General features: G+C 43.0%; 1 protein-coding gene across 3 annotated transcripts in view; it reads left to right on the top strand.

The window, feature by feature from the left end:
- ANKRD54 (ankyrin repeat domain 54) overlaps positions 1-21,284 on the top strand; it is a 131,621-nt gene that overhangs the window by 3,214 nt on the left and 107,123 nt on the right. The window lies entirely within an intron of this gene.

Genomic DNA, 21,284 nt, shown 5'->3' with positions numbered 1-21,284 from the left:
AAATTCCGAAAAACTGTCCGCTGAAACTTTGTTTCAGCGGACAGTCCCCTCGTGTGTAGGCTTGTTCGTCAAACTAAGTTCCGCGCATGCTCAGAAAGGATTTACACGCCGAAGTTTGCATTGCAGTGTATAGGACATCGTTTTCTAGTCCCGTCGTACGTGCCGTTCACGTCATCGCGCACGGTTTCAGCGGACTGTTCATTCGTCGTGTGTGGGCAAGTCCGTCCATGCTAATTTTGAGCGGACTGTCCGCTGAAACTGTTGGGCGAACAGTCCCCGCGTGTGTACGCGGCCTTAAACAGCCAATTTGAAGATGTATGATATGAATGTATTTGCAGGGAGATTTTAAAATGAAAATAATATTAAAAATATGTTGCCAATTTTTAGACTTGTAACTAGGTTAGGTGATGCAACTTTCTTTAAATTGTAGTTCCACTTAAAAAAATCAATAACTAAAAGTCAGCAGCTACAAATCCTGCAGCTGCTGACTTTTAATAATCGGACACTTCGCTGTTCCAGGGTCCAGCAATGCCGGGGAATGAAGCCCCGCCTGTCTCCTCCTCCTCTCCGTGGCGCCCGCATTGTCACTGTGCTACCCGTCTGTTGCTTCACAGCCAGGCATGCACTGCGCGCCAATCATCTGGGTCCTGTGACGTGTGGCAGATGATTGCTGAGAGGGAGGGGGGAGATGTGAACTGACTTCTGGCACCGCGGAGGCCTGGGAGGAAGTGGGAGAGGGTTTCCGCCCCCCCCCCAAACAAAATGACATGCCAAATGTGTCACCTTTGCTTAAAGCGGAAATTCCATTTTTGGGTGGAGCTCCGTTTTAAAGGATAAGTTCACCTTTACTATGTCGCGTGTTACACCCATATTCAGAGTGTAACATGTTACTAACGCAGCAGCCCCGCTTACCCCCCCCCGATCCCCCATTGTGACAGAGGGTGGGGGATCCTCTCCCTGCACCCACTGTCACTATTTAAAAACAGCATAGTTGCGTGGAGCTCCACCCGCACAGCCATGTCATGCATTTAACAGATCTGTGAATTAACGAACAAAACGTTTAGTTCTGTTTGTATTTCTCAAAAAATTGCAAGGATGTTTTTGAAGTTGCTTGACATTTCCTGCACTTCAGTAACTGTCTGCTCTTATGGGAAGTATGGGCAGACCGCTGTACTAAGTGTCTGCAGGCACCCGACATTTCGCGGGTGCAATATTGTGCAGTCTCCTAAATATATATAATGTGCGCTTTTTTACCTGCAAAAAATGTGCAAATATTATTAATATTTATTTTTCATTTTTTTTTTCAAAAATTGTGAACTTAGCCTTTAAATGATTGGGACAGTGTAGCAAGATCCATGCTACATCACATCTTGGTGATGTAGTCCTCTTTCACTGAACTAAACATCCTGGACTGTATAGTGGCAGGATCATGCTTTGGGCTGGAATTCGGCAAACATTGCAATGTTTATTGCTGGAGCTGGTACTTATAATCAAGGTGTTGTGTAGTGGATGGACAAATACTTGCAGAACCCAGCTGCTGATGATGTCTTCAGCTAGGTAAAAGAAGAGGGTGAATTGGAGACTGGTCTTATACGCTTTACATTAGCGATTCAGTCTCCAGGGTACCCTGTTTGCAGGAGAAAATGCTTAAAAACAAAAAAAAAAAAATGTAAATTATACAAGATTTAAATGAGTTATTGGGAAAAAAAAACACCCATACAAGTACCTATACATGTCTCAATTATGGTTTTATGGTTTCCTTTGTGCCAGGTGTTGAGAGTCTTGGGTAGAGGGCACTTCCTCATTTTCTAAGTGGATATGTTTTTAATCACAGAGAACTACAGTACTTCTGGATATTACTCTCTAAGTACATCGAGGCAGCATGTTTAAGTGGACATGAACTCGTAAAGCAGGGATATGCAATAAGCGGACCTCCAGCTTTTGCAAAACTACAAGTCCCATCATGCCTCTGCCTCTAGGTGTCATGCTTGTGGCTGTTAGAGTCTTGCTATGCCTCATGGGACTTGTAGTTCTGCAACAGCTGGAGGTCCGCTAATTGCATATCCCTGCCATAAAGTGAAGAATTGCTGTCTACAATCTACGTCTTGGGCAGGGTGGATTTGATTTAAATCACTTGTAAATGTAAATTATACAAGATTTAAGGGAGTTATTGGGGAAAAAAACTTTCACTTTAATGGGACGACTGGTGATGCGGCAGTACCACAACAAGGTGAGGGACATGGCAGCAGCAAGGGAGTGGATGCCCGCTAACAGGCGCTGCCATGATGGATCTGAAATGACAGGTGCTCTTTAAATGTATTCTTGCTGGTAGTTAGAATCTTTAAACAAAATCAAGGTTTCCTATTTAGATTAATAAGCTGTCAGTTTAGTAAAACAGCGATATCAGAACCGATTCAATCATACAATTTGTTGTGTACATATATTTGCAATTCCTGAACTTTGCTTTATCTCATGGTTACTGTGAAATTGTGTGAGTGCATCAATGCAGTGCATGTTATTTCAGCTTGCAGAGCTTGGGTTCATTGAATGAGTTTACCAAAAATGTAAATCTTGCAGAATATTATTCATGTATCTTAAATAGAAATCTATCTTTCAATAGATTTTTACTCTAAAAGCATTCTATTAAAATACTTTTTCTCAAAAATAAAAAAAAAATCCTTTTTTTTTTTTTATTATTATTTTTCTTTCATAAAAAAAAACAAAAAAAACATTGATCTTTATCCATCCTGTTCTTGGGCTTGTTCATCCCAGGTGCACTGGGACTGCACTTTGTGGCCTTGGCCAGTGTAGACCCAGTACATGACAAATGCCTTGTTCCCTATGGTGAGCGTTCGCAGCAATCTGTTGTGGCATGTGCTGACAGTGCAACAGGTTTCAACGCAAGCTACCGATTTGCAATGCGAATAGAACTTTGACATTTCAATGTTTGGACCAAAAATTATATTTTTTATTCCTCCTGAGGTACACTTTCTGGCATGTAGTGTTTCTTCTGTACTTCTGTTTCTGCAGCCTCATGGCTGTACACTGACCAGCCATAACATTAAGATCACTGACAGGTAAAGTGAACAACATTGATTATCTTGTTACATTGGCATCTGAAAATGGGTGGGATATATTAGGCAGCAAGTAAACTTGTTGTCCATGAAGTGGATGTGTTATAATTAGAAAATATGGGCATCACAGTTTGTTTTGTATGGGGCTGTGTAGCCACAGACTGGTCAAGCTACCCATCTTGACTCTTGTCCACAGCCAAAACACCTACAACGAGCATGTGAGCATCAGAAGTTCACCATAAAGCAATAGAAAAGGGCGGCCTAGTCTGATGAATCACATTTTCTTTTGCAACATGTGGATTGCCAGAGAAGTGTGCTTTGCTTACCTGGGGAAGAGATGGTACCAGAATGCAGTATGCGAAGAAGGCAAGCTAGTGGAGGCAGTATGATGCTTTGGGCAATGTTCTGCTAGGAAACCCTAGTCATGCCATTCATGTGGATGTTACTTTGACATGTACCATCTACCTAAACATTGTTACTGACCAAGTACAACCTTCATGGAAACGGTATTTCTTGATGGTAGTGACCGCACCCTGCCACACTGCAAAAATGGTTCAAGAATGGTTTGAGGAACACAACAATGAGTTTGAGGTATTCATTTGGCCTCCAGATTCTTCAGATCCTGATCCATCAAGCATCTTTGGTATGTGCTGGAAAAACAAATTCAATCCATGGAGGTCACAACTTAAGACCTAAAAGGATCTGCTACTGACAGCTTGGTGTCGGATACCACAGCATACCTTCATAGGTCTAGTAGTGTGCAAACGGGCAGGGCGGTTTTTGGCAGCAAAAGGGGACTTGCTCAATATTAGAGACATCAAACATTATGGCTAATCAGTGTGTATCTGCAGTGTAGTCTAACAAGTGAGTTTTGGTGATGTCACTACTATGCTACATGCTAGAGAAGAATCTGTACATGAGGACCTGCAGACAAGCATCTTCAGCCATTATTTGCTTCCTGCAGCTCTTCTTCTATTAAATAATTCTCAACCAGTCATCGGATCACTATTCATCAGGGGTGCAGCTCCTGGAGGGGAAGATCAGCTGTAAGGCTACTTTGACACTAAGGCTCGGTTCACACAGGTGCAACACGACTTTCAACGTGACTTTTGGAGGCAACTTGAACACGACTTGGGGCAACTTACAACACGACTTTAAGTCGCCCCTGGCCACGGCAAAAGTCGCCTGGCCTATCAGAGAATGAGCTCTCAAGGGGGAACTCCACGCCAAATAAAAAAAAACAAAAAAAAAACGGCGTGGGTCCCCCCTTCGAGAGCATACCAGGCCCTTAGGTCTGGTATGGATTTTAAGGGGAACCCCCTACGCCGAAAAAACGGCATGGGGGTCCCCCCAGATCTGTACCAGACCCTTATCCGAGCACGTTACCCGGCCGGCCAGGAAAGGGGGTGGGGACGAGCGAGAGCCCCCCCCCCTCCGGAGCCGCACCAGGCCGCGTGCCCTCAACATGGGGGGTGCCTTGGGGAAGGGGGGGCCGCGCAGCCCCCCCACCCAAAGAACACCTTGTCCCCATGGTGATGAGGACAATGGCCTCTTCCCGACAACCCTGGCCATTGGTTGTCGGGGTCTGCGGGCGGGGGGCTTATCGGAATCCGCGAGCCCCCTTTAATAAGAGGGCCCCCGGATACCGGCCCCCCACCCTATGTGAATGAGTATGGGGTACAATGTACCCCTACCCATTCACCTGTGAAAAAAATGTAAAAAAAAAACACAACACACAAGGGTTAAAATAGTTTATTGCACAGCTCCGGGGGTCTTCTTCCGTCTTCAGGGGTCTTCTTGTCGGACTCCTCTGCTATCTTCTGCTATTTTGCTAGCTCTTTCACTAGCGGAGGAGCCCGGCTGTCTTCTTCGCCGCCGCCCTCTTCTTCCGACTTCGGGGGTCTTGTCCCCCTCTTTGGTTCTTCTTGCCGGGTCTTCTGTCGCCGCTGCCGCCATCTTCTGTTCTTCTCTTCTGGAGATGTTGCCTCGTCGCTGTCTCCGGTCACAATGACAGGACACATGGCGTGCGGCGACTTATATAGGGACATCACTGGACTCGCAGACCCCGACAACCAACGGCCAGGGTTGTCGGGAAGAGGCCCTTGTCCTCATCAACATGGGGACAAGGTGCTTTGGGCTTCCCCAAGGCACCCCCCCCATGTTGAGGGCACGCGGCCTGGTACGCTCGCTTGTCCCCACCCCCTTTCCTGGCCGGCTGTGTAGCGTGCTCGGATAAGGGTCTGGTATGGATCTGGGGGGGACCCCTTAAAATCCATACCAGACCTAAGGGCCTGGTATGCTCTCGGAGAGGGAACCCACGCCTAATTTTTTTTTTTTTTATAAATTTGGTGTGGAGTTCCCTTTTGAGAGCTGATAATGCTCTCAGAGTCGCCTCCGTATAGACGGAGATCCGACTTGGAGGCGACCTCCATTGAAATCAATGGGTACCAGTTGCCTAAAAGTCGGATAGAAGTAGTACAGGAACCTTTTCTGAAGTCGGAGCGACTTCAGTAGTGTGCATTAAGACGGCCATCATTCACTTACATTGATTTTTACATGTAGCGCGACTTAAGGCGACTAAGGGTGACCTGAAGTCGGCTCTGAGTTGCCCCTGTGTGAACCGGCTCTGAGGCGCTACAGTGCTAAAAATAGCGCCTGTAAAGCGCCTCTCTTGTGTCTCCAGCGTGAAAGCCTGAGGGCTTTCATACTGGAGTGGTATGCTTGCAGGATGGTACAAAAAGTCCTGCAAGCCTCATCTTTGGAGCACTGTAGGAGCGGTGTATTCACCGCTCCTAAAGCGCCCCTTTCCATTGAAAACTATACCGCCGATGCCCACAACGCCCCAATCTGAAAGTAGCCTAAGGGGGATAACAATACTGGTGACTAATCAATTGTCCTTTACTTGTCATTTTTGGAAATAACCGAGAGCTGGTTCACACAGGGGCAACACGACTTCCAGTGCGACTTTAGGAGGCAACTTGGACACGACTTTAGTATGAATCACAGCGCGACTTGAGGCAACTTACAAGGCAACTTGAAGTTGCCTCCAGGACAGGGAACTTTGCCAGTGGCCAATCACATAATAATCAGCTCTGTGGGAGGGAGGGGTTTGCCTAGAAAACCTATTTTTACTTTCTGGAAAGTATCTTCAGTTAAGACAGGGGATCCAACTTGGAGGAAACTTCCATTGAAATCAATGGGTGCAAGTCGCCTAGAAGTCGGATTGAAGTCATACAGGAACCTCAGAGCGACTTCAGTAGTATACATTAAGACGGCTCCATTCACTTCCATTGATTTTCTCAACCATGCGACTTTGAAGTCGGATCCCAGTCGCCCCTGTGTGAACTGGCCCTGAGAGTTCACATTTTATATTTCACTATTTTTATTGAAAGAATTTGTGAAAGAGGGCGGCTTCAGGAGATCTGCAAATGTTTTACCCCTGTCACTGAGTTGATTTAATTGAAGATTCTAGCTACGAGGGGGCATTGCCACCAGATATGGTGCATCATCCCCAATTGTCCTTTGGTGAGGTGGAAGGATGCATCTTAGCTAGAGGTCGAGCGATATGGGTTTTTCTCTGGCCGATGCCGATATTTAGAAATCATGGCGGCCGATGGCCGATATATGACGCAGATTTTTTTGGGCCGATATGTTAGGCCGCTTTTTTTTGTTTTTGTTTTGTTTTTTTTCCATAAAATCTAACAGACACCTTTCACATTGGGGCATTTTTCAGGCGCTTTTGGGCCTTTTAAAGTGCCTGCAAAATGGCTCCCCTCAGTGTGTGTGTGAACGCCCAAGTGCTTTCACACTGAGGAGATGCGCTGGCAGGATGTTAACAAAAAAAAAGAAAGAGTCCTGCAAGCAGCACGTTTGGAGTGGTGTATACCGCTCCTCCACCACTCCTGCCCATTGATATTAATGGGCACCACTGCCAAAGCGCATGCAATGTGCTTTGGCAGCGGTGCTTCACGGGCGCATTTAACCTCTTCCTCGGCCGCTAGCTGGGTTATATGCGCCCCACTAGCAGCCGAATAGCACCGCTAAAATGATGGTAAAGCACCGCTAAAACTAGCAGCGTTTTACCATCAACGCCTGCCCGCTCCAGTGTGAAAGCAGCCTTCATAATTGATACAGAAAATTTCTTACATTTAAACATTTATTAAACAAAACAAACCTCCAATCAGTTTACTTGTATGTATGATTTATTTAAAAACAAAAAAACTATATATTAAATAAAAACAGGTAGTCAAAACTTTTGGAGGAATAAAAAAATGGGCTAACTTTACTGTTTTTTTTTTTTTTTTTTTTTTTTTTTTTTTTTAAATCATTTGTGTATTTTTTTCCCAAAAAAATTGCATTTGAAAGACCGCTGCGCAAATGCCGTGTGACATAAAATATTGCAACAACTGCTATTTTATTCCCTAGGATCTCTGCTAACAATATATATATTATTTTTGGGGGTTCTAAGTGATTTTTTGCAGAAAATACAGGATTTTTACTTGTAAGCAACAAGTGTCAGAAAAGATTTAGTCTTTAAATGGTTAAACTGAGAACTCTGCACACTGAGTTGAGTTCATTCATTCAAGTGTAGATGTTGTATCTCTTTACTCTTTTCTTGGCAGACTGCCCAGAGAGGAGGAAAGTCCTTACTATGAAGACTCAGGCAACTTGCACTGACTTCTATTACAGAAGTCATTTGCAAGTCTAATCTGCCTTTTTATCAGCACAATCGGCCAATGCCGATTAATTAACCACCTTCAGACCGGACCATTTTGCTGGTAAATGACCAGAGGTCTTTTTACAATTTGGCACTGCGCTGCTTTAACTGGTAATTGCGCGGTCATGCAATGTTGTACCCAAACAAAATTTGCGTCCTTTTCTTCCCACAAATAGAGCTTTCTTTTGATGGTATTTGATTGCCTCTGCGATTTTTCTTTTTTGCGATATAAACGTAAAAAGACCGCAAATTTTGAAAAAAAATGATATTTTCTACTTTTTGTTATTAGAAAAATCCAATAAACTCAATTTTAGTCATACATTTAGGCCAAAATGTATTCAGCCACATGTCTTTGGTAAAAAAAAAGTCAATAATTGTATATTTATTGGTTTGCGCAAAAGTTGTCACATCTACAAACTAAGGTACGTTTTCTGGAATTTACGCATCTTTTAGTTTACGACTGCCTATCTCATTTCTTGAGGTGCTAAATTGGCAGGGCAGTACAAAACCCCCCCAAATGACCCCATTTTGGAAAGTAGACACCCTAAGGAAATTGATAAGTGGCATGTTGAGCCCATTGAATATTTTATTTTTTTGCCTCAAGCGATTGAATAATGACAAAAAATAATTTTTTTTTTTACACAAAGTTGTCACTAAATGATATATTGCTCACACATGCTATGGGCATATGTGAAATGACACCCCAAAATAAATTCTGCTGCTTCTCCTGAGTACGGGGATACCACATATGTGGGACTTTTTGGGAGCCTTGCCGCGTACGGGGCCCCGAAAACCAAGCACCGCCTTCAGGCTTTCTAAGGGCGTAAATTTTTGATTTCACTTCTCACTACCTATTACAGTTTTGAAGGCCATAAAATGCCAAGATGGCACAAAACCCCCACAAATGACCCCATTTTAGAAAGTAGACACCCCAAGCTATTTGCTGAGAGGCATTTTGAGTCCATAGAATATTTTATATTTTGCCCACAAGTTGCGGGAAAATTACAAACTTTAATTTTTTTTTTTTTTTTTTTTTTCACAAAGTTGTCACTAAATGATATATTGCTCACGCATGCCATGGGCATATGTGAAATGACACCCCAAAATAAATTCTGCTGCTTCTCCTGAGTACGGGGATACCACATATGTGGGACTTTTTGGGAGCCTAGCCGCGTACGGGGCCCCGAAAACCAAGCACTGCCTTCAGGATTTCTAAGGGCGTTACAGTTTTGAAGGCCATAAAATGCCAAGATGGCACAAACCCCCCCCAAATGACCCCATTTTGGAAAGTAGACACCCCTAAATTTAGGGGTACACTAGTGAGACTAGGTAATAAATGGCGGGTGCCCTGAAACTATAAAAAAAATAACTAACCAACCAGCGTCACCTGTAACAGTTATATGGTGATCACTGGTGAAAGGGTTAACTAGGGGGCAATCAGGGGGCTTTATGCGGTAGTATATGGGGGTCCCTGGCGCTATAAAAAGCTGCGGCGAACCTAAATACCTACCTGCCTAACTAGCGTCACCTGTGACACTAATACAGTGATCAGAAAAACGATCGCTTATTAGGCTGGGTTCACACTGGAGCGATGTGGGAACGCCACGAATGCGCGGCGGGTTCCCGCATCACATGCCTCCCGGTGGCAGTTCACACTGCCCTATGCGAACTGCTGGGAGTGTCAGTGAAATGTTAATGACACCCCCAGATCAGTTCGCATATCGCAGTGCGATCTGCAAACTCGGATCGCATGGTGTGAACACCCATGCGATCCGATTCTGCTGCGGACCAAAAAAAGGGTCCCGTGCGAGTTTGCGGCGGGTGCGACACGAATTCAGCCATACTATCTGTATGGCTGAACTCGAATCGCACAGAGATCGGATGTGATTTGCACTGCAGTGCGGTGCGAATCACATCCGTTCTCATAAACCGCTGCAATGTGAACCCAGCCTTAGTGACACTGGCGACGGGGGGTGATCACGGGGTTAAACCTTTATTGGGGGGGTTAGGGGGGTACCTTAGAACTAAAGGGGGCTAACCCTAACTGCCCTAACAGTTATTACAGTCACAAATGACACCCGCCGGGTGATCAGGGGGTTAAACCTTTATTAGGTAATAAATGGCGGGTGCCCTGAAACTATAAAAAAATAACTAACCAACCAGCGTCACCTATAACAGTTATATGGTGATCACTGGTGAAAGGGTTAACTAGGGGGAAATCAGGGGGCTTTATGCGGTAGTATATGGGGGTCCCTGGCGCTATAAAAAGCTGCGGCGAACCTAAATACCTACCTGCCTAACTAGCGTCACCTGTGACACTAATACAGCGATCAGAAAAATGATCGCTTATTAGGCTGGGTTCACACTGGAGCGATGCGGGAACACCACGAATCCGTGGCGGGTTCCCGCATCGCATGCCTCCCGGCGGCAGTTCACACTGCCCTATGCGAACTGCTGGGAGTGTCAGTGAAATGTTAATGACACCCCCAGATCAGTTCGCATATCGCAGTGCGATCTGCAAACTCGGATCGCATGGTGTGAACACCCATGCGATCCGATTCTGCTGCGGGCCAAAAAAAGGGTCCCGTGCGAATTTGCGGCGGGTGCGACACGAATTCAGCCATACTATCTGTATGGCTGAACTCGAATCGCACAGAGATCGGATGTGATTTGCACTGCAGTGCGGTGCGAATCACATTCGTTCTCATAAACCGCTGCAATGTGAACCCAGCCTTAGTGACACTGGCGACGGGGGGTGATCACGGGGTTAAACCTTTATTGGGGGGGTTAGGGGGGCACATTAGAACTAAAGGGGGCTAACCCTAACTGCCCTAACAGTTATTACAGTCACAAATGACACCAATGCAAAAAAAAAAAAAAAAAAAAAAAAGCAATTGGTGTCACTGTGACTGGGGGGGCAGGGGTAATTGGGGGGTAAAGGGGGGGTGTGAGTGTGCCTGGCATGTTCTACTGTGTAGTGTAGTGCTTGTGCAACTCACCGATGCTCTCTCCTCGGTGCCGGAACGAAAAATACCGACACGGAGGAGAGAATACATCACTTCCTCTCCTGTGTTTACATTACAGGAGAGGAAGTGATGTCACGGGACATTTTCATTCGTCGGGAGCGATTGCGAGGGGGTGGCCATGAATGAATGGCCGTCCCCTCGTCCGGGATCGCTCCCGAACGAATACCGACCGCCGCAGGCACCGGGCGGGGGCCCGATCGGGCCCCCGACCCGTGGGCAGGCAAGGACGTACATGTAAGCCCTTATGCCTGCCCGTGCCATTCTGTCGACGTACATCGTCGTGCGGCGGTCGGCAAGTGGTTAAAAAATTGGAAATATCGACCTCTAATCTTAGCTACTCTAGTGGGTACCAAGTACCAACGTAGGAGCGTTTTATAGTTGGCCTCTAAGAGTAGTGTTAATGGAAATCTTGGATAACTGATAAGCAATATCTTGCCATTCAGTAACATTAAAAGTTAAATTCAAATCGCTTTTCCACTGGTCCATATAGGCAAGTTTGATTCGGTGAAAGAAGTATATATCGCAGAAATCTGACCCCTCTGGAAAGCCTCTGGCCTGACATGTTAATTCAAATGTTGTAAGCGTAAGACCACTTGTCTAAGTTTGGATCTGGCAAACACTGTGATTTGGTTGTATCTAAATATTTTGTTAGGGGGCATTAGAAACTCGTCTTTAAAATATTGTATCATATGTAGTTGATCCCCATTCAGAAAATCTCAGATTCTCAGCAACCCTTTATTGAGCCACCACTGGAACAATTGTGGAGTCAAACCAGGTGTAAACTCCGGGTTACAGAAAATAGGAGCTAGTGGTGTATGAGGGGATGATAAATATCTGCGGTTGTGTGTCCTATCCCATATTGCTAAAGAATGAGATAAGGTGGGGCATAGTATAGGCGGGTGTCGACGATTAGGAAGCCACATTAAGGATCCTACAGCAAATGGATGACAAGCAAGCTCTTCTATGGAGACCCAAAGAGGGACTGAACCTTTAGTTGTGGTTTAAGCTAGCTGGGCTATCTGAGCTGATTGGTAATATGCCTGTAAATTAGGGAGACCAAGCACCCACCATAGGTTTAGGTGTATAAAGTGTTCATTTTTGTATCCAAGGTCTCTTATTATTACCCCATATGAAACACAAAACTTCAGCCTGTAAACGTTGTATGTCTCCCCTCGGGACTGCTACCGGTAAAGTTCTAAAGTAATAGAGGAGTCTAGGTAGGCACATCATTTTTTTTTTTATTGAATTGACTCTGCCAAACCATGAAAGGGAATAATCTGTCCAACAGCAAAGATCGTCAAGTTTTTTTTAAATAATGTGGGATAATTTGCACATATAATATATTGTAGAGGGTCAGCCTGGGGCAGGGTTAAGAGGGGGTTAATTGAAGAAGGCAGGTACTTCCCCTTCAGGCCTGCTTATTATGAGAGAGAGAGAGAGAGAGAGAGAGAGAGAGAGAGAGAGAGAGAGAGAGAGACGCACGCTGTGTGGAAACGTCCGTCTGTTGCTGGAAGGTGTACCTGCTGCGTGAGCTTAAACCACAAAAATACTTTTTAGCTGTTTGGAGCCATGAACTGTTACCTCTAAGCCTGGGGGCTGATGAACTGATCTGTACCTGTGTGCACATCCGTGTGATAAGACAAGTCTGTCGGGTCTTATGTTTTTGTTTTGCTGAATAAAAGGGAATTTTATTTTACTGGACTGCCTCTGAGCCAGCTCTTCACCCCTCTGATCCCCTACTAATATATATAGACCCCTAGGTACGAAAGAGAACAAGGAGTCCACTTAAAGCTAAATGTATTTTCAAGAGTCTGCACCTCAGTAGGGGGTAGTGATATGTTAAATGCTACTGTTTTTTGAGAATTAAGAAACAGACCGGAGAGTTGTGAGAAATGATCTAGTAAAGACAACAAATTGGGCAAGGTTACTTGGGGATTAGTGATGTACATGAGAACATCATTGGCAAATAATGCACATTATGTTCTTGTTGGCCACAACGAATACCATGAATGTTAACCGTGATCAACCAACCATTTCAGGGTTGGCTAGAACCATTAGGTAACAGATGCATGGTATATCAAAGTTATCAACAAAAGGCAAAAAAAAAAAGAAAAAGCAGCGGCTAAAGTCCCTTGACGGGACCACTGAGAAGCCGCCACACCAACCGAAAAGTCCATTCAATAGGATGAAAAGGGTTTTCAAGGCGCACGAGAAGAAGAGGCTGGTGTCTTTGCCAGTGTATTCGACCTTGTTGACCAAAGAGAGGAGAGTGGAGGAGGGGGGGGGGGGTTGTTGGATCCAGGCCGGTTCTGTGATGAGGGGCTATGAGGAAGCCCAGTTTCAGAAAAGATAATTTCACCTTCAGCAAATGTAGAAAAAGAATAGTACTTGGTGTTAATGGAGAACTGGAGCTTGAAGGGGTAGTTCCATCTATAGCAAATGTTTCATTGGATCAGCGGTAGCAACAAGGGTTTAAATAAAAGCCTCTTTTGGATAGTTGCCTGGGAGATATCGGCCAATATTTGAATCTTGAGACCATCAATTTCCAGATCCAGGTTTTCTCTGGCATGACGCATCAATGCTTTTTTTTAATCTGGAAAAAGTGTGGTTTTACGATAATATCCCTGGGGGGGGCCATCAGGTTTAGGGGTGTTCAGTGCTTTATGAATGTGATAAATTTCCATATGAATGTCATCAATATCAGGTACTTCTGTCTGCATTAGTGAGTAAGTGGCAGAGGTGATATCTTTCACATTTTCTGGAATGCCCCTGATACGAAAATGATAGCACCTGGCGTGATTTTCGAGATCGTCAGTTTTTGAGCATGCTTCCTCAAGGCGATCCTGTAACTTAGTAATCGTATTTGAATTTTGGGACACTATGTACTGCATCATCTACTTTTGATTCAATGCTTTCCAGCCGGTTCCCCAGCTCCTGGAAATCCTGTTTTAAGTCCAGGGCTAGTTTGTCAGTAGCCTTAGCCAGTTCCCTTTTGTAGCAAATCTGCAAAGCGGGCTAAAAGTATTGGATCACCTGAATACTGGGGTTGAGCTGGTGTAATAGCAGTGTCCTGATCTGGCTCTTGGCTGCAAAAAAGGTCTCCAATTTCTCTATCCAGAACAGAGGAGGTATGGGAGTCCTGGCTGCATCCTGTGAGGAAGGCTGTGCAGGGCTAGAGGATGAGCAGCGTGTATTTGTGTGCTCGCCTGAAGCTGAAGAAGGCATTGAGGGACCAGTCTGAGGATTTCACTGACCAGGAGGCTTGGGGGTCTCCTGTGAGGGCAGCTTCTCCTCTCTGGATGCCGGCGTCCCTCATGTAGTATAGCCGGTCGCTAATCTTGGTTTTCCTGCTTGTAGCATGGTGAATATGAATGAGGGGCTGCCCTGGGGCTTACCACATGGCTGATGTGGCATCTGTTATGCTCCCGGTCTTCACCCCAGGAGGAATGGCGGTTAGATGTGGCTGGCGAGGTGTGGGGCTGCTGATTACAACTGTGTCTGCTTGGGGTGTACGGAGCAGCTCAGAGACACATCTGCTCTGGCCGGCTGCACATGCACTCTCTAGCGTTCACATTTTAAAAGAATCATTCAGCAGTTTCATTGAAGCTCTGTAAGCAATCTTTTTTTTTTGGTCAGGAACTTGTTATGCTGATCTTAGGCCTCCATGCATATGGGCGGTTTGGCCTATCTGTGTCAAATACCAGTGTTTTGGGCACCTAGGTTGCACAAGTGTCTCATCCACCCCTGCTTCAGCAGCCTGTCAAAATCTGTTACAGCATGAAATACACTATGACTGGATGCTGTACCAAGTGGTACCAAAATGTATGCCTTGAATGCAGGGATTATGCATTCAGGGCAAATGTTCCTCAATGCATACATTCATGTGAGTAACACTCAGTGTCCAACTGCCACATATTACAGCCTAGCGAAGATTTTTCTGCCAGCATAGCTGGATGCTGCACCTGTGTTTGTTTTTTTTTTTTTTTGTTTTTTTTGGGCACCCAAAAATGCTGGAATTTGATGTGAATGGACCAAATTGCCCCTGTGAATGCAGCCTTAAAGAAAATGTGCTGATGTAAAATTGGAGGCTGGAAATACTGAGCTTTTTTAACCACTTCAATACTGGGTACTTTCACCCCTTTCTTGTCCAGGCCAATTTTCAGCTTTCAGCACTGTCATACTTTGAATGACAGTTGCGTGGTCATGCAACACTGTACCCATATAAAATTTCTATAATTTTTTTTCACACAAATGGAGCTTTTGGTGGTATTTAATCACCCCTGGGTTTTTCCATTTTTGCTAAATAAACAAAAAAAAAAAAAAGACCACAAATTTCTGTTATAGCATTTTTCAAATAACTAATCTTTTTTTTTTTTTTTTTTTTTCATATATTTAGGCCAAACTGTATTCTGCTACATTTCCTTAGTGAAAATAACCCAAATCATTGTTTTATCATTTAGTCTGTAGGAAGTTAGAGTCCACAAACTATGGTGTATAGATTGGAAAATTGTTCAGTACTGATGTGCCGGTCTTATTTCTTGATGCACGAAAACGCCAGGACAAAACAAATATCCCTAAATGACCCTTTTTTGGAAGGTAGACAGTCCAAAGATATTTCGGAAGGGGCATAGCCATTTTTTTTTTTTTTTTATTAAATTTGGTATGTATCTACCAAAGGGTGGTCCTGGGGATACATTGCATAAAACACATGCCACGTCCCGATATTTAGATTTACTAGAAAACGCAACAAATGATGTTGAAAATGATGGACTTTTTAGGTATAAATATAGATATAACAAAAAAGAGTAATTTTAAACAATTTTTATTTCTAAAAACAAACGGATTTTCAATGCCTCAGAGCATAATATTTCACTGTCTAGTATGTTGTAAATGCATCACATTTTACATATATTCCCATATGCATCCAACATGGGGACATTAAGGAAAAAAACCATCAATACAAAAAATACAGTTTATGCAGACAGTGTATCATGGACGAATCAGCTCAGAGATGCTCTACATGTTATGCGTTCACTATAACGCTTCATCAGGAGCTTACAACTTTTTCTAAAAATAGAAAAACACAACATTAAAATAGTTTGTTATAAAAGAAAAAATATAAAAATAATAAATATACTTCCCAACATTCTATAACAAAGCAAAACAGGCAAACTTGCTCCCAGGGTTAGGGAGAAAAAAATAAAATAATTATATTTAAATTGTAGGACTATAGAGGAGTTGGGGGCAACATGGGAACGGGTGTGACACCTTCAAACATAAAATTATTCAAAAAGGGGATAAAATGATACTAATAATTATATAGACAGGAAGATGAATTAATAATTACTTACGTTCCCTATGGATAGCCAGAGAGAAAAAAAGAAGCATCTCTACAGAGGTAAGGCAGTAGTGTAGCCCATATATCCTATAAAAAAGGCACAAAAGGAAACGAAGACTCCGGAAATATAGGACAAGGAAAGGGGAAAAGGTTGTATAAACCAAAATATATATACGTTTATTTACAATCAATTATATTTATATATAAATTATTTAGTGTTGTTACTAACAAATGTTTTGTGTAATTTATTCATATATATATATATATATATATATATATATATATATATATATATATATATATATATATATATATATATATATATATAATTACTTATATTTTGTGTTGTCGCTTTTCCTTATTTATTCAATCATACAAATTTTACTATTATATATTTGAATTATTAATTTATCAAATAAAATAAAAATGTGTATTGTTATTTACTGGGACACCGGTCATTATGTAAATAAATTAACAAAGTGCAATATTAAAAAAAATTATTTGATTTATTATATTTTATATTATTAATTTCAGTGATTTTGCACAAAAAAACAAAAAACCACACAAATAAGGATCAATGGTTACCTTCCAATGTGTAAAGGAGCTGTTTCCTAATAACTTTCGACTTAGCCTTGAGGAAGAAGAGGAGAAGAGAGCCACCCCTCAGTACCTTCGTAGCCACACACCGGGGCTGCTGTGAAAGACGCCAACCCAGCGTGTCCGTCTTATGCACAGCCATCCCGGTAGCGACGTCACCCCGCGAGCGCGGAAGTGACGTTCACTAACTCGGCCACTTCCCATTGACTAGCATCAATACCCCGTGTGTCACGGGCAGCAGTGGGCGGTCCCGGTGTCAGTACACGTGCTGGAAGACAGCGGGAATTAACCCACCTAGCCATCACAGCACATACACTGAAGGAAGAAATACCCCGTGGCCAGCCACGCCCCTGTCCCTCTGGCACCTGGGGACCTCCGAAGTCATGGGAAAACCTAGACCCCAGGAGAGGCAAACCATCCTGGGGCTAGGTAGCGCCGCCTAGTCTGCCAACGGGCCAAAAATAGCGGCGCTTTGTGGCAGCACACTTCCATCCCAGTTCCGCCTACAAATAAAAAAAAAAAAGGGGGGGGGGTATCTTCAAAAATCCAGTTTTTATATATGATTACTACCATACATAAAACGGAATATAATAACCACACTGGGAGCAGTTTTTACAGCATATATCAGACATTAAATGAGAATAATAAACTAAAAACAAAAAAGAAACATAAAATGTAATAATATAAATATATAAACATTCCTTAATGCCATGCCTATTAATTTGAATATCAGACATAACTGTATGGGAAACATATACAAAACGCGCTGGCAATAGGGTTTAATAAACAAACCATAAAAATAAAAAAAGCCCATATAAAATCATTCCTTATAAAAATTATTTATACGATTGTGTCTCATTTTAAGCCTGGAGCTTGGGTGGCATTGTAAGTAATTATTAATCCATCTTCCTGTCTATATAATTATTGGTATAATTTTTATCCCCTTTTTGAACAATTTTTTTAACATATTTTTTAATTGTATGTTTGAAGGTGTCACACCCATTCCCATGTTGCCCCCAACTCCTCTATAGTCCTACAATTTAATTTAAAAAAATTTTTTTCCCCTAACCCTGTGAGCAAGTTTTCCTGTTTTTCTTTGTTATAGAATGTTGGGAAGTATATTTATTATTTTTATATTTTTTCTTTTATAACAAACTATCTTAATGTTGTGTTTTTCTATTTTTAGAAAAAGTTATAAGCTCCTGATGAAGCGTTATAGTGAACGCGTAACATGTAGAGCATCTCTGAGCTGATTCGTCCATGATACACTGTCTGTATAAACTGTATTTTTTGTATTGATGGTTTCTTTCCTTAATGTCCCCATGTTGGATGCATATGGGAATATATGTAAAATGTGATGCATTTACAACATACTAGACAGTGAAATATTATGCTCTGAGGCATTGAAAATCTGTTTATTTTTAGAAATAAAAATTGTTTAAAATGACTCTTTTTTTTTTTTTTTTTTTTTGTTATCTATATTTATACCTAAAAAGTTGTTGTTGTGTTTTCCAGTTTTTTTTTGGAAGTTGTAATTTTTTTGTCACAATTTTTAGAAAGTGTGTGTTTTTTTTTTTTTTTTTTAGTTTTTTATTAGTAATTCCCAGGGGTATATTTTGGGCCCTTTTTTAAATCAATATTGGTGCTACATTGGCTTTTCTCTAATCAGCTGGTACCATTCCAGTCAGTAGACTGTCAGTAAAAATTAGTAACAATGGTCTGGCAATTACTTCACTGAGTTCCCTAAATTAACGTTAATTTTCCCAAGTCTAATTTTAATTCTGGCCTCTGTTAACCATGGAGGTGCTTCATGTGATGTGTCGTGAGGATAAACACTGCAGTTTTGGTTAACCACTTGAGATCCGCGCTATAGCCAAATGACGGCTACAACGCAGATCTCCTTTTCCGGGACGACGTCAATAGACGTAGTCCCGTGTACGAGCGGCCTGCGCGCCCCCTGAGGGGCGCGCGCGGCTCGCTCTGTGATCGGCGAGTCCATGAGACTCGCCTGATCACCGATCCGTGCAAGGGGTTGATCCCGACCCCTTATCACGTGATCAGCTGTCAGCCAATGACAGCTGATCATGTGATATAACGGAGCCGGTAACCGGCTAGTATTCCTCCTCGCGCTGACAGCGCGAGGAGAAAAAAAAAAAGCCGATCACCGGCGGCCGTGATCGGGACATCAGTCCCGATCACGCCCAGCAATACAAGCGACCCCCTGCCAGTGCCCACCTGCCCCCTGCAGTGCCATCCTGAATAAAAGTAAGTACCCCCGTCAGTGCCACCCACAGTGCCACCCACGGTGCCCACAATCTGCCTCAAAGGTGCTGCACCCCAGTGCCGCCCATCAGTGCCCAGCAGTGCCGCCCATCAGAGCCACCTATCAGTGCCACCTATCAGTGCCCATCAGTCCCATCTATCAGTGGTACCTATCAGTGCCCATCCGTGCCACCCATCCGTGCCATCTTATCTGTGCCCATCGGTGCCGCCTTATCTGTGCCTATTAGTGCCGCCTTAACTATGCCTATCAGTGCCCACCAGTGCAGCCTATCAGTGCCCACCAGTGCAGCCTATCGGTGCCGCCTAATCAGCGCACTTCAATGAAGGAGAAAAATGACCCGTTTGCAAAATTTTATAACAAACTATTAAAACATGATTTATTTTTTATTTATTTTTTGCATCTTTTTTTGTTTGTTTAGCAAAAAATAAAACTCCGAGCTGTAACTAAATACCACCAAAAGAAAGCTCTATTTGTGGGAAAAAATGATAAAAATTTCATTTGGGTACAGTGTTGTATGCCCGCGCAATTGTCATTCAAAGTGCATCAGCGCTGAAAGCTGAAAATTGGTCTGGGACTGAGGGGGGTTTAAGTGCCCAGTAAGCAAGTGGTTAATGAAGATCCTTGATTCCCTTGTGAAGACTGAGGAGAAGAATACATTCAATACCTTTGCCATCTCCCCATCCTTTGTAACCAGAAGTCCTTCCTCATTCTATATGGGGCCAATATGGTCTGTCCTCCCTTTTTTACTGTCTACATACTTAATTTATTGGGATTTTTTTTTTTTTTTGCTATCCTAGGCTATTTGTCTTTCCTGTACTATCTTAGCCCTCCTTATTGCACCCTTACATTTCTTGCATTCTTTATAAAGTCTGAATGCTGATCCCTCAACCTTGTATTTTTTGAAGGCCTTCTCCTTTGCTTTTATTGGATGGATTTGTTTGCTCTTTTAAATGTATTACCCAATGGGGTGCATTGGCCATTATTTAATATTCTCTTAAAGCAAACCCACCTCTCTTCCGTGTTCTTTGTTCCTTCGATTTTTATCTCAATTTATGCCTTCTAGCAAGGTTCGGAGTTCAGGGAAGTTGGCTCTTTTGAAATTCAGTGTCTTTGTATTCCCCTTATGTTTCCTATTTGTGTGATTTATACTGAAGCCAATTGACCTGTTAGCTAAATTTCCCAGTATTTCCATATCCGTGATCCGGTCTGTATTGCTGGTAATCCGTAGACCCTGTACCACTTAATTTCTAGTTGGTGCGTCTACCATCTGACCCATACAATTGTTCTGCAAGACATTTAGGAACTGGCGAGCCTTAGATGAATGTGTGGTTCCCTCCACCCAGTCTACGTCTGGATAATTAAAATCCCCCATTATAACACTTCCCATCCTTACTGCTGATCCAAATTGATAGATCTGTCTCCCCTTCCTTTCTCAGTTTAGGGGGCCTATAGCATACTCCCAGTATTATTTTCCCCTTAGCTGCTTCATCCCTTTTGGAGCTCTACCCATAAGGATTCCACTTCCTCCCTAGCTCCCTTAGTGGTGTCATCTCTTACATTCACTTGTACATTATTCTTGATATATAGGCATACCCCTCCCCCTTTTTTACCTTCTCTATCCTTGCGATAAAGGGTATACCCTTGAATGGTTGCCAGCCAATCATGAGAGCTGTTGAACCAGGTCTCTGAAATTTTCACAAAATCCAAATCCTCCTCGTACAACAGTATCTCTAGTTCCCCCATCTTGTCGCATATTATCCTCTTATCGGGTGTTCCAAGATTGCAACTAGGACTTGCTACTATACTTACTTTGGGTTTATGTGCTTTGGTCAACCTACCACTAATGCCCCCAATACTACTCTCTGGAATATGTTCCATGCTGACTATCTCTACCTCTGGACCCCCCTTGCCTAGTTTAAAAACGCCTCTGACTTTTTGGCTCTTTGATCTTCATTCCCAGCTGATCTGTACCCTCCTCATTTAGGTGCAGTCCATCCCTTCTATAGTACTGGTTATCGACTGAAAAGTTGGCTCAGTCTTCCAGGAATCCAGACCCCTCCTTTCTACATCAGCTCCTCAGCCACTTGTTTACTTTCCTAATCTAACTCTGCCTTTGTGTGGCTTGATGTGTATATATAGTTACATAGTTAGTCAGGTTGAAAAAAAGACACAAGTCCATCCAGTTCAACCAAAAAAAATAAATAAAAATAAAATAAAATATACTATACATACACACACACACACATAT

This window comes from Lithobates pipiens, unplaced genomic scaffold, assembly GCF_037356315.1.
Source record: "Lithobates pipiens isolate NorthernLeopardFrog02 unplaced genomic scaffold, aLitPip1_a1.2 Scaffold_23, whole genome shotgun sequence".
Classification (NCBI taxonomy): Eukaryota; Metazoa; Chordata; class Amphibia; order Anura; family Ranidae; genus Lithobates; species Lithobates pipiens.
The sequence above is the reverse complement of the archived record's forward strand: the minus strand, read 5'-3'. Positions and strand labels throughout refer to the sequence as shown.